Genomic DNA, 14015 nt, shown 5'->3' on the forward strand with positions numbered 1-14015 from the left:
CACCTCAGCTTTATAGAAGATAATAATACATGCCCTGCCAAACCCATAGACTCTCAAGAGACTAAAAAAGGATCCCACCAACATTTGCCACCAAAATATCTGGCATAAAACCTATCCTTCACTGTATCTCAGAGGGAAATCTAGAAACCCAGGTCCAGGAGGGAAGAAGAGAATGAAACAAAAGACATGCAGAAAATAATAGAAAAGCCATTGACTTTGCAGACAAAAATGACCATATTTGAATTTTGATACTATTATCAATTTGAACTTAAGCAATTCAGGGAACTGAACTGGGTTCAGTTCCCTTATTTATAAATGGAGATTACACTAACAACACTGCAGAATTGTTAAATGAGAGAACAAAGAGATGCAAAAGGTCCAGTTTAGAGGCTTGCATTAAGAACTTCTTAATAAATGGTTGCTGCAATTACACAGAATAGTCAAGTAGAGAAATAAGGTTTCAATCATGTAAATATGTAACTAATGGGTATTTTGTGCAGTGAACTGGAGGTTCTTTAGCAACAAGGCAGCATATATTGAAGACGACATATATTTAAAGTGATGGAACAATTGCAGATATAGAGTCTGGGAACTTTCATTAAGTAATAAGGCTCAACGCAGACAAGTGTAACCCTGGAACCATGTGGAACCCAGAAAAGCACTTAGAATCTAGGCAGCAAAAAGGAAGAGAAATCTAAACAAGACCTAAGAGATATGCCTGGGAGACATTGGCTAAGGTTTCTGTTTTGTTTTGTTTTTAACAGTTTATCCATAAGAAAGCATTATAAATCAGCATCAGAATCTAATGATATTTTATCTGAATTTTCTTATATGTAAATTGTTTGACTTGATTGGTATCACACTGTGTATATTTGTAGCAGGGCATTGTTTGCCCAATTCTTCACCCTTCCCTTTATGCACACCCTCCAACCTGTGACTTTGAAGTCCCTAATTTATTTCCAGCTCCCTTGACTGTGTTTGGCCAAGTGACTTGCTGTAGCCAAAAGATTAAGGTAGAAATGACAGTATGAGAGTTTCACACTTAGACCTTAAGAGGCGGTATTTCTGCCCGTTCCCCATGCCTCTGCCATTACCCTGAGAACAGAATCCTGGGCTAGCCCCTGGTCCCATAAGGAGGATGAAAGACACACGGAGTGGAGCTAAATCATCCAGGAGAGTCCAGCCTCAGTCAGCAGACACAGGATGTTGGAGCAAGACCAGCTGAGATTTGCAGAGCTGACCATCTGGGGCTAGACCAATTGGCTGACGCTCATTTTGCTATTGAGTCTTGGGATGACATATCACATAGCATTTTGCTGGCAGTAACTAACTGAATACAATGTCCTTAACAGGTGTTTTGTTTTTTAAAATAATATCCCCATCTAGCTCATGCATTGCCACCAGAAATGTAACCACTCTTTGCCATCTTTCAGGCATCAGGTTTATGGGTTTTTTTAAAAAAATGGCCTTTGATTCATAACCTGATATGTTATCCAGAGACACGGAGAAAGGTTGTGTGAAAAAAAATTTTAACAGTAACTGGCTATTTGACGATATTAAAAAAATATTTTGGGCAAGATAATAGTATTAGAGTTATTTTTTAAACAGAATCCTTGTCTTTTATAGATACATATCAAAATATTTATGGATAAGATGATATTACATCTGGGGTTTTCTGGGGTTTTCTTCAAAATGATCCAGTTTCAGGGTAGGTGTAATAAATCAAACCAGAGCAGCTGGGAGTTGCATCATTGTAGCTGGCCGTAGCTGGGTAATGAGTACATGGGGTTCACTACTCCCTACTGTGCTGTATATCTCAAATTTTCCATAATAACAGTTCTAATTAGTAACCTGAAAAAAAAAAGAGTAAGGGCAGAAAACATTTTCTTTAAAAAAGACAAATAATGGTGAAAGATAGATATACTTCCATTTTCTGTTATGAGGAGTAAATATGATAAAATTCAATACCTCGAAAGGAGATATTGCCAGTGGGGCTCCCTCCAGATCACCAAGTTCTCTCAGCTTCTCTACTAGGAACCCATCCTCATTTTACCCTCTGCAGAGAGGGCTTTGTGAACAGAGAATCCACGCTGTGGGACAAATGCAGAGGGGAAACTTAGTGCAGGTGTGCTGGGCACACACAGACATTCTATGACTGTTCACTCAATAAAAAACTCCTGGTGGAGGGAAGAGAGGCCAGCTCACACACAACAGACACACTGTAGTCCCTGCTACTGTGCTCCCAGCTTTTACACTCAACTCCCAAGCCTCCCTCTCCCTTAAGTACTTACCACACCCACTGGGGGTTACTTGTGGTTGTCTGAACTTCACCCTTGGCAGGAAACATCTAGTTCAAGACATCCCTTTACAGATACTTCTTTTATCTGTGCCTTAAATGAGTTGTGTTGGCAAGGTATTTAAAAACCATTGCCATCAGTGAAAATCAAAACAACACTAAGATCTTTTTCATCTAGTGAAGTAAAATATTGTGACAATCTTCAGTGCTGGCAAAGATAAGGTAACACTGCTCATTAGAGTTGAAATTGAGACCACATTTCTAGAAATCAATTTGGCAGTGTATGGCAAGTTCATGAAAAGCAATCATGCTCTTTGAGTCAGTAATCCCTCTTCTACTAATTACTAAGAGCAATATTAGCAATGTGTACAAAATGTACACACTAGACGCAAAGAGATTTGTTAACGGTAAGTTAATTCTGCTACACCCATATGACCTACTATGCCACTAAAATAATGCTTATAAAGAAATATTAAATAAAATAGAAAATTCCTGTGATAAAGAAGACAAGACTGTTTATACACTGTATTTATTGAAAGTGACTTTATCAAATATTTGAGTAGTTGCTTTGGGCAGGTGGATCATGAATAATTTTGATTTCTTTCTGAAGACTTTTTCAGTGTTTTCCAAATTTTCTTCAATAATAAGAATAAATTTTCATTATTATAAAAATATTTTAAAACAATTAAAACTATTAGTTCTTCTAATATTTCCTCCATCATGCAAAATTGCCCTATATTTCTTTTTTTTTTTCCTTTCTCATTTCAGTGTTCTTTTTTAAAGTAAAAAAAAAATTTTTGTTGAGGTATAGTTGATTTACAAAGTTGTGTTAATTTTTGCTGTACAGCAAAGTGATTCAGATATATATATATGTATATATATATGTATATACATATGTATATGTATATACATATATATATGTACATATGTACATATATACATATACATATGTACATATGTACATATGTATATGTACACATTCTTTTTCATGTTCTTTTCTATTATGGTTTACCACAGGATATTGTGTATAGTTCCCTGTCCTATACAGTAGGAACTTATTGTTTGCCCTGTATTTCTTAACTGCCTGATAATAATGACTTTGATGACAGACACAAACAACAGCCTTAGATACTCAGAATAGGGGCTATGGCTTGTGCATCTATATATAGTTTTCCTTGGCTCAGTTAAAAATATAACTTAATAACACCTTCATCTCAAGGTCATTTTGAAGATAAAAGAGACACAATGTATGAAAAGTTTTTATAAGCCTTTAAGTTCACAGTTTCCTTTGTATGTAAAATGTTGAGAAGACATGGGTAATATACCATACCTGAACATGCATTGTAAACTATGTAAAATTGCCGTTATTATTGCTTATTTGAATGAGTACTTTAAGCAAGGCATTTGGACCTTGATATTTTGTTGCTGCTCAAACCCTCTTACCTAATACAGCCAAGGGTTATACATAATAAACCCTGGCTATCTGGGGTCAGTCCCTGCACATGACTCCCTCTTCCCCCTCATCAGTTTACTGAAGTCATCTGCCCTTTCCCGCGAGGGACACGTGCCTTTCCTGCAAGCACAGCGCTCCTCTGAGACATAACATTATTACTTCCAGGTCTTACAAGGGCAGTTTTAGCTTTCACTACTCCCTGCAAATGACACCTTCTTTTGTCACCACCCTGTTAGAGCTCCCATTAAACTGTGGAAGAAGAAATGTGCCTCTTAGCACAAAAATAAATTCAGGAAGAATAACAACTCCCTGCGTAATTGGACAGACTGCTTTTGGCTGGCTTTTTTGCCAAGTAATTATTTAGGAGACAATTTGAAAAAAATGCTGACGGAATGAAAGACCAGATTCAGAGCTCAGTTCATTGACTAATTAGTTCTTTACCCAGGTTTAGCCATTTTTCCTCATCATGCTTCAGTAGGGCCACTTATAAAATTATAACCTTAAATCCGCTGGGCTGCTGTGATGGTCTAAATGAGCTAACTTCTAGATTCAAAGCATCTTAGAGGTCACATATTATCTGAGAGGTCATCCACATTCCAAGGTTCTTTTCAATTTAGGAAATTTCTTTCATACCCAGGCAGACACTTTCAGCTTCACAGAATTCACATTTTTATTTTTCGAGACAGTCTGTGGTATTGTTAGACAAAAATAATAGCCGGAAGGTGCTTTATTGTACGTACAGAAGGCTACCCTCCTCTAACAACCCCCCCACAGTTAGAGTTCTGTTCTTGGGGTCTTTACAATGTAACTGTTTTTCCTTTTTAAATGATATTCCTTCATCAACTGAATATTCCTGCCTTCTCTCTTTTCTCTCAGTACCCTGCCATCTTTTCTTATTCAGGCAAGTAACTAAGGTTTTCAGCATAGTGTAGGATTATAAGCTTTGGCACTGGAGTCTTGCCTTTATTATTTACTAGCTGGGCCATCTTGGGCAAGTTAATTACTATCCCCATATTTCATTTTCCTTGTCTGTCAGCTGTATGACTATAATGGTACATATTTCATAAAGTTGTTGTACTAAATGTTTTACTTGCATGCAGATAGTCTACATAAAACACATCACATAGAACTTGGTACAGAGGTTGCACTTCATAAATGTTCATCATTGATGATGGTGATAAAGATGGTGTAGTTTCCAGCACCTTCCTTATATGACTACATTATTTGAACATTCTAGTTTGCCAGTGTCTTTCTTAAATTATAATGGCAGGGGGACTTCCCTTATGGCACAGTAGTTAAGAATCTGCCTGCCAATTCAGGGGACATGGGTTCGATCCCTGGTCCAGGAATATCCCACGTGCCGTGGAGCAACTAAGCCTGTGCACCACAACTACTGAGCCCGCATGCTGCAACAACTGAAGCCCGTGCACCACAACTACTGAGCCCACATGCTGCAACTACTGAAGCCCGTGGGCCTAGAGCCCCTGCTCCACAGCAAGAGAAGCCACCACAACGAGAAGCCCGTGCACCACAACGAAGAGTAGCCCCCACTTGCTGCAACTGGAGAAAGCCCTCATGCAGCAACGAAGACCCAATGCAGCAAATAAATAAATAAATATTATAATGACAGAACTGGAGGCATAAACATGTTATAATCAGGAAAACTCAGAACACAGTGGAGTGCTCAGCACTTGATCTGGGTGTTAGCTATTTGAAATTGAGTAAGTTAGCTATTTGAAATTGAGCAAGTTATTCAGTCTCTTGAAAGTCTACAGATTCCTCATGTATAAAATGGGAATAATAAGATTATTCACTTTGTAAGGCTGTTGTGAACATCTTAGTAACGGTGCTCTACTAAGGTACTAAATATGTACAAGTCATGGTTCTAAGCACTACATTTAGGACCATCTTGACAAACAGTAAACATTCAGTATTATTATGACAGGAGAAGGTCTAGGAGGTTTAGGGTACAGCTGTCTGAATCTAGGGTGATATTTTTTCCCTAGGCTCAGGGTCTGAGGTTACCTCACCCCTGAGAAACCCCACACAGATCTGACCACATCTCTGCCCAGCTCCACTACCAGACACTTTAACAGGAAGGAGGTAAGGGGAAGAAGAGAAGAAGGTTGGGGAAACACAGGAGAGAAAGAGGAAGAGGCCATAGCAGTGACAGAGAACTAAGGAACACACCAGGTGGGTGGTCACTCTCAGAAGGAGGAAAGAGGAGAAGAGCTACCAACAAGAGAAGGGCTTTCTCTTATTTTCCTTCATCCATGCCCTTCTCTTTGCAAGAGTCTACAGTCCATAAGATTTCTGTAAAAAAAAGAAAAAGAAAGAAAGAAAAGAGCCTTACAATATTCAAACTGTCACTTGCTTATAAAGAGGCAATGGCATGAAGAGCAAAGAACATGAGCTTTGGTATCAGATGCATTTTCCTTTTTTTGTAGTTGCATTTTCATGGCACCCATCAATAAACCTCTCCATTTGAATACCAGATTCAGCTGTCTCTGCAAAGTATAGCTTTTGATTCATATGACTAAGATTCTTCTTGTAGATTCTTTTTGCAATTCATTTGTGAATTCTTATCACTGCTGGAAAAGTTAAAGGCACTGTAGGATGATAAAAGATATTTCCACTTCCTCTTGGTACTTACAGAAATCTGGAGTATTGAGAAAAGTTCTGTCCACTGGGAGAGTTTAACCTCAAGCCTCTTTCTTGGATCTTTTACAAGCATGTTGATGTTCCGAATTACTGATAGGCCTGAGTCCCTCTGTGCTCTGAATTTTGGAAGTTTACCCATCCCAAACCAGTGATTCTCAATCTTTTGACAGATTTGCACCATTTCCCCCCTTCTCTGCAACCCCTAGAATCCCTGCCCAGAGGGTTTAGTGTTAGATGCCACCAATAATAAATATCCCCGTCACAATCTGAAGGTGAAACTGAAGAGAAGCCATGACTCTTCCTGTGTCAACAGCATCCAGGCCCGAGGGCTTAGGAGACAGCAGACAACCCCTTCTAGTGGAGAGTCTCAGTCTTCCTCTGAATCACCCTCCTTGGAGCATACATGGCTGTCATCTTCAGTGGTGGTTTTCTGAGATTCCTGTACCTCCTGATTTCCAGAAAAAATGTAGCAGATGCCCCGAATCTTTATTCTAATAGCCCTTCCAATAGAATCTCTATTCTTGTAGCCCTCCAAGTGACATGGAGGTTAAATTTGTTCTAGAATAGACGATGGAGAGAGAGAAGTAAAGGCAATTTTCTGAGAGATAATTGCTGATTATAATTGCAGCCTCTGATCCTCTACATTAAATTCCTCCCTGTTTGGAACACCTAGAGTGTTGTGTTTTTCTTTTTCTTTTTTTTTTTTTTCCATGATGCTCTGGCTGTTGCATCAATGCTGGCTGTACAGTAGAATTGCCTGGGAAGCTTTTGAAAAGGACTGATGCATGGCTCCCACTTCTGGGAAGGAGCCAAGGTATCCATATTTTTCAAATGCTCTTCAAATATTTCCAGTGGGCGTCCAAAGATGAAAACCACTGTCTCATCTCAAATTGAATTCCCAACCTTCAAATATTTCCAGTGGGCGTCCAAAGATGAAAACCACTGTCTCATCTCAAATTGAATTCCCAACCTCAGATTTCTTTTCTGTCAGACCCTCATCTTTTTTTTTTTTTTAATGTCTTTATTGGAGTATAATTGCTTTACAATGGTGTGCTATCTTCTACTTTATAACAAAGTGAACCAGCTACACATATGCACATATCCCCATATTTCCTCCCTCTTGCGTCTCCCTCCCACCCTCCCTATCCCACCCCTCTAGGTGGTCACAAAGCACAGAGCTGATCTCCCTGTGCTATGCGGCTGCTTCCCACCAGCTATCTATTTTACACTTGGTAGTATATATAAGTCCATGCCACTACCCTCATCTTTTTATCATTTCAAATCAGGTTTATCAAGTCAGAGGACTCACTCTATCCCTTCCCTCAGTGTTTTCCCAACAAACTGAAGAGAGGCCAGTATAAGCAATTTTCAAAATGTCTCAGGGTTTCTGGATATCTGGCTGAAAGTACATGGCAGACACAAATGCCAGTGCAAATATAAAAATATAAAGAAATAAAATATTTAACATAAGTGATTTTTAAAAATTGATCAGGCAGTTTGAAAAATAAACGAAATTGTATTTTGAAAATGAAAAATATACCCATAGAACCAGAACCTCAAAAGACATATTCGACAAAGAAAATAAAAATTGGTGAACTATATAATAGATATGAAAAAAATGACTCAGAGTGTGGCTCAGAAAGGAAAATAATAAGAGCAAACACACTATATACATTTCTTATCACAAAAAAGAAGTGACATAGAGGTTAAATTTGTTCTAGAATAGACGATAGAGCAAAGTAAAGGCAATTTTCTGAGAGATAATTGCTGAGAATTTTCCAGATTTGATGAAAAACATCGATTGTCAGATTCAGTAAGGTCAAAAAATCTTAAGCAGGGTGAATAAGAAGAACTCCAAACCTAGACATAGCATAGTGAAACTGCAGAATACTAAGGAAAAAGGGATGCTGACGCTAAAGCCAGCCTATTAGAAAAGATGGATCACCTAAAAAGAAAAGCCTTTACAGATACAGGTGGGTTTTTAAAAGCAGCAGTGGAGACCAGAATATAGTAAGATATTACCTTAAACAATGAGTGAAAATAACCATCAACCTACAAAGGATACACAGCAAAATTGTCTTTCAAGAATGTAGGCAAGAAAAAGACCTTTCGTACAACAAAAATTGAAAGAGAGTAACACCAACTTATTCTTTCTAAAGGAACATGTACAGGATATATTTAAGGAAGAAGGAAAGTTATACAAGAAGGAAAGTCTAAGTTACAAAGGAAAAAAATGTTAATCAAGGAAACTAAATATATGGTAAATCTAACCAGATTTTGTATAAAACAACAATAATAAGGGTCCCTAATTTATTGGGTTAAAATACAAGATAATACTAAAATATTGGGCAATAATATAATATATAAATGTTGGAAGGGGGTTCTCTGTCAATGTATTCCAAGATCTGTATATTGCTTAGGAAAAAAGTAAGACATTGTTTAACTTCAGGGTTTTTAAATTATATGGAAGTTCGTAATTCTTTAATAGCACTAAAAGAATAAAACTTGAATGTATATCTTCCAAACTAGTAAAGGGAGAAAGATGAAGTGAAGAAAAAACAAGTTCAATTAGTCCAAAAGAAAAGAACACAAAGATGGAAGGAAGGAAAGGAGGAAGGAAGGAAGGGAGGGGAAAAAAATGAAACCTACAAAAATGTATACAAATAGAAAGCAAAAAATTAAAAGGTAGAAATTAGATGCACCTTTCATTAATAATTCATTTAAGTGGACCATACTCCACAGTTAAAAAAGATTATCAGATTTATGCCGCATAGCACAGGGAGATCAGCTCGGTGCTTTGTGACCACCTAGAGGAGTGGGATAGGGAGGGTGGGAGAGAGGGAGACGCAAGAGGGAAGAGATATGGGGATATATGTATAACTGATTCACTTTGTTATAAAGCAGAAACTAGCACACCATTGTAAAGCAATTATACTCCAATAAAGATGTAAACAAAAAATTCCATTAGAAGTCCATTATTTAGATACATCTTAAATAAAAGAAACTGGAAAGTTTGAAAGAAAAAAAATTTAAATGCTATGCAAGGTAAACTCTAATTTCAAAAAAAGGGAGGGAGGAAAGAAGAAATTAATGTATCTATTATTATTACAAAACAGGCCTTAAGTTGTGTATAATAAATGCCATATGAAATAGGTACAGCCTATTGTGAGGGAAAAGGGAGTAGCACCTAATTCTTCCCAAAAAGGTTAGGGGAAGAATTGAAAGAATTTGAAGGAAGAAAAGGAATTAAACATTTGGGCAATGTTTGCTGAGCAGCTGCCTATTCCTGGCCCTAACCCAGGCGATTTATTTGCATTCTCTCCTTGCAATTCTTATGACAAGTCTCTACAATATGAATTATTACCTCCAGGTTAAATAGGTTGCCTAAGGGCTCATATGTGGCTGAACAGGAAATTGTATCATATTCTGTGTTTTTTTTTTTTTACATCTTTATTGGAGTATAATTTCTTTACAATGGTGTGTTAGTTTCTGCTTTATAACAAAGTGAATCAGTTATATTCACTTTAACATAAGTGATTTTTAAAAATTGATCAGGCAGTTTGAAAAATAAACGAAATTGTATTTTGAAAATGAAAAATATACCCATAGAACCAGAATCTCAAAAGACATATTCGACATATGTTCCCATATCTCTTCCCTCTTGCGTCTCCCTCCTTCCCACCCTCCCTATCCCCCCCCCAGGTGGTCACAAAGCACAGAGCTGATCTCCCTGTGCTATGCGGCTGCTTCCCACTAGCTATCTATTTTACATTTGGTAGTGTATATATGTCCATGCCACTCTTTCACTTTGTCACAGCTTACCCTTCCCCCTCCCCATATCCTCAAGTCCATTCTCTAATAGGTCTGTGTCTTTATTCCTGTCTTGCCCCTAGGTTCTTCATGACCTTTTTTTTTTCTTAGATTCCATACATATGTGTTAGCATACGGTATTTGTTTTTCTCTTTCTGACTTACTTCACTCTGTATGACAGACTGTAGGTCCATCCACCTCACTACAAATAACTCAATTTCATTTCTTTTTATAGCTGAGTAGTATTCCATTGTATATATGTGCCACATCTTCTTTACCCATTCATCTGTCGATGGACACTTCGGTTGCTTCCATGTCCTGGCTATTGTAAATAGAGCTGCAATGAATATTGTGGTACATGACTCTTTTTGAATTATGGTTTTCTCAGGGTATATGCCCAGTAGTGGGATTGCTGGGTCATATGGTAGTTCTATTATTAGTTTTTTAAGGAACCTCCATACTGTTCTCCATAGTGGCTGTATCAATTTACATTCCCACCAGTAGTGCAAGAGGGTTCCCTTTTCTCCACACCCTCTCCAGCATTTATTGTTTGTAGATTTTTTGATGATGGCCATTCTGACTGGTGTGAGATGATATCTCATTGTAGTTTTGATTTGCATTTCTCTAATGATTAATGATGTTGAGCATTCTTTCACGTGTTTGTTGGCAATCTGTATATCTGCTTTGGAGAAATGTCTATTTAGGTCTTCTGCCCATTTTTGGATTGGGTTGTTTGTTTTTTTGATATTGAGCTGTATGAGCTGCTTGTAAATTTTGGAGATTAATCCTTTGTCAGTTGCTTCATTTGCAAATACTTTCTCCCATTCTGAGGGCTGTCTTTTGGTCTTGTTTATGGTTTCCTTTGCTGTGCAAAAGCTTTGAAGTTTCATTACGTCCCATTTGTTTATTTTTGTTTTTATTTCCATTTCTCAAGGAGGTGGGTCAAAAAGGATCTTGCTGTGATTTATGTCATAGAGTGTTCTGCCTCTGTTTTCCTCTAAGAGTTTTATAGTGTCGGGCCTTACATTTAGGTCTTTAATCCATTTTGAGTTTATTTTTGTGTATGGTGTTAGGGAATGTTCTAATTTCATACTTTTACATGTACCTGTCCAGTTTTCCCAGCACCACTTATTGAAGAGGCTGTCTTTTCTCCACTGTATATTCTTGCCTCCTTTATCAAAGATACGGTGACCATATGTGTGTGAGTTTATCTCTGGGCTTTCTATCCTGTTCCATTGATCTATATTTCTGTTTTTGTGCCAGTACCATACTGTCTTGATTACTGTAGCTTTGTAGTATAGTCTGAAACCAGGGAGTCTGATTCCTCCAGTTCAGTTTTTCTCCCTCAAGACTGCTTTGGCTATTCAGGGTCTTTTGTGTTTCCATACAAATTGTGAAATTTTTTGTTCTAGTTCTGTGAAAAATGCCAGTGGTAGTTTGATAGGGATTGCATTGAATCTGTAGATTGCTTTGGGTAGTAGAGTCATTTTCACAATGTTGATTCTTCCAATCCAAGAACATGGTATATCTCTCCATCTATTTGTATCATCTTTAATTTCTTTCATCAGTGTCTTATAATTTTCTGCATGCAGGTCTTTTGTCTCCTTAGGTAGGTTTATTCCTAGATATTTTATTCTTTTTGTTGCAGTGGTAAATGGGAGTGTTTTCTTAATTTCTCTTTCAGATTTTTCATCATTATTGTATAGAAATGCCAGAGATTTCTGTGCATTAATTTTGTATCCTGCTACTTTACCAAATTCATTGATTAGCTCTAGTAGTTTTCTGGTAGCATCTTTAGGATACTCTATGTATAGTATCATGTCATCTGCAAACAGTGACAGGTTTACTTCTTCTCTTCCGATTTGGATTCCTTTTATTTCTTTTTCTTCTCTGATTGCTGTGGCTAAAACTTCTAAAACTATGTTGAATAATAGTGGTGAGAGTGGGCAACCTTGTCTTGTTCCTGTTCTTAGAGGAAATGCTTTCAGTGTTTCACCATTGAGGACGATGTTGGCTGTGGGTTTGTCATATATGGCCTTTATTATGTTTAGGAAAGTTCCCTCTGTGCCTACTTTCTGCAGGGTTTTTATCATAAATGGGTGTTGAATTTTGTCGAAAGCCTTCTCTGCATCGATTGAGATGATCATATGGTTTTTCTCCTTCAATTTGTTAATATGGTGTATCACATTGATTGATTTGCATATATTGAAGAATCCTTGCATTCCTGGGATAAACCCCACTTGATCATGGTGTGTGATCCTTTTAATGTGCTGTTGGATTCTGTTTGCTAGTATTTTGTTGAGGATTTTTGCATCTATGTTCATCAGTGATATTGGCCTATAGTTTTCTTTCTTTGTGACATCTTTGTCTGGTTTTGGTATCAGGGTGATGGTGGCCTCGTAGAATGAGTTTGGGAGTGTTCCTCCCTCTGCTATATTTTGGAAGAGTTGAGAAAGATAGGTGTTAGCTCTTCTCTAAATGTTTGATAGAATTCGCCTGTGAAGCCATCTGGTCCTGGGCTTTTGTTTGTTGGAAGATTTTTAATCACAGTTTCAATTTCAGGGCTTGTGATTGGTCTGTCAAATTCTTTCAAACCAGAAAACTCACTATGTGAAAACTGATGCTCAAAGTTTTGTGTGTAGAGTTGACAGATAAAACACAGAATACTCAGATTTGAAATCCAGATAAACAAATGATTATTTTTGTATAAGTATCTCATGTAATATTTGGGACATATTTATACTAAAAGAAAATTATTTACAATTTATCTGAAATTCAGATTTAATTGGGAGCCCTGTATTTTTGTTTTCTAACTTTGGCAACTCTAGGTAGGGATGAAGTAAAAGGGAGGGAGTTGCATTGAGTGACAGTGCTTATCAGAAGTCTCCCCTTGGGTCACGAAGCAAGACTCCCCTCCATTCCTCTGGCGACAGCCCATTCAAACATACAAAGAAATATATAGACTATCATTTTCTTAATTGTTATTTATTTATATTTATTATTACTATATAATACTATATAATAATTACATTATTATTATTATGTCACAAAGCAATATAAGAGGTTGGAGGAAGAAACTCAGGAAAAATATTAATACATTCTCTTTTTTGCCATATTCCATTTTGAGCCCTTGGAGGACCTATTTGTAGCTTGCTAAATCACAAGTGAATTGTGAGATTTATTGTCCCTAAGTTTTCAAATGGAATTCTTAGGGGTATATTTACTATAAAGATGTTTCATCACAGCTACATAGTTTCATGCATCACTGGGGTCCACATTTGCTTCATAGTCTAAGCTGAGGGTACAAATCCTGGTTGGACTGGAAGAATGAAGCACCCAGGCTGAGTTATTCATAGATTTCCTGGGGCAGATGGGTTTTAAATTAAGCTTTATGGGAGGAAAAGAACATAGGTTAGACTCTTCTATAAAAAAGAATATTGCCTAGTAGGCTGTATCATAGAAATATGTAGGAGCTGGGTAAATGGTATAAATAAATGGCTAAATTATAGGACTTTTAATTTACATGAAAAATATCAGTGTGATATTCAGTTTTAAGTATGAAATCATATAAATACATATGTCAATTGCCCATACACACTTGCATTTTTTCTGCACATTTGAAGAATGGGAGATTCTAATTAAAAATCCCTTTTCATCAGAGCAGTGACATCACATGTGCTTGGGAAGATTCAGAGTAGAACATCTCCTGTGATATGCCTCACCCCATCTTTCTACCCTCAAGTCACAAATGAAGACAATCTGACATGCTGATGGTAAGTGATCTTTTTTTTTTTT

At 37.2% G+C, this 14015-nt stretch overlaps 1 protein-coding gene and 1 long non-coding RNA gene across 3 annotated transcripts in view; one reads left to right on the forward strand and one right to left on the reverse strand.

Moving 5' to 3' along the window:
• Positions 1 to 14015, reverse strand: part of LOC101281825 (probable G-protein coupled receptor 141) — a 186816-nt gene that overhangs the window by 40176 nt on the left and 132625 nt on the right. The gene's annotated exons all lie outside the window — the stretch shown is intronic.
• The window catches only part of LOC125965492 (uncharacterized), a 105427-nt gene that overhangs the window by 35354 nt on the left and 56058 nt on the right, over positions 1 to 14015 (forward strand). For both annotated transcript variants that reach the window (XR_007479430.1, XR_007479431.1), the window contains one exon: positions 13880 to 13993. This is a non-coding gene — a long non-coding RNA (uncharacterized LOC125965492). The remainder of the gene's footprint in view (positions 1 to 13879; positions 13994 to 14015) is intronic.

Source organism: Orcinus orca, chromosome 9 (assembly GCF_937001465.1).
Source record: "Orcinus orca chromosome 9, mOrcOrc1.1, whole genome shotgun sequence".
Lineage (NCBI taxonomy): Eukaryota > Metazoa > Chordata > Mammalia > Artiodactyla > Delphinidae > Orcinus > Orcinus orca.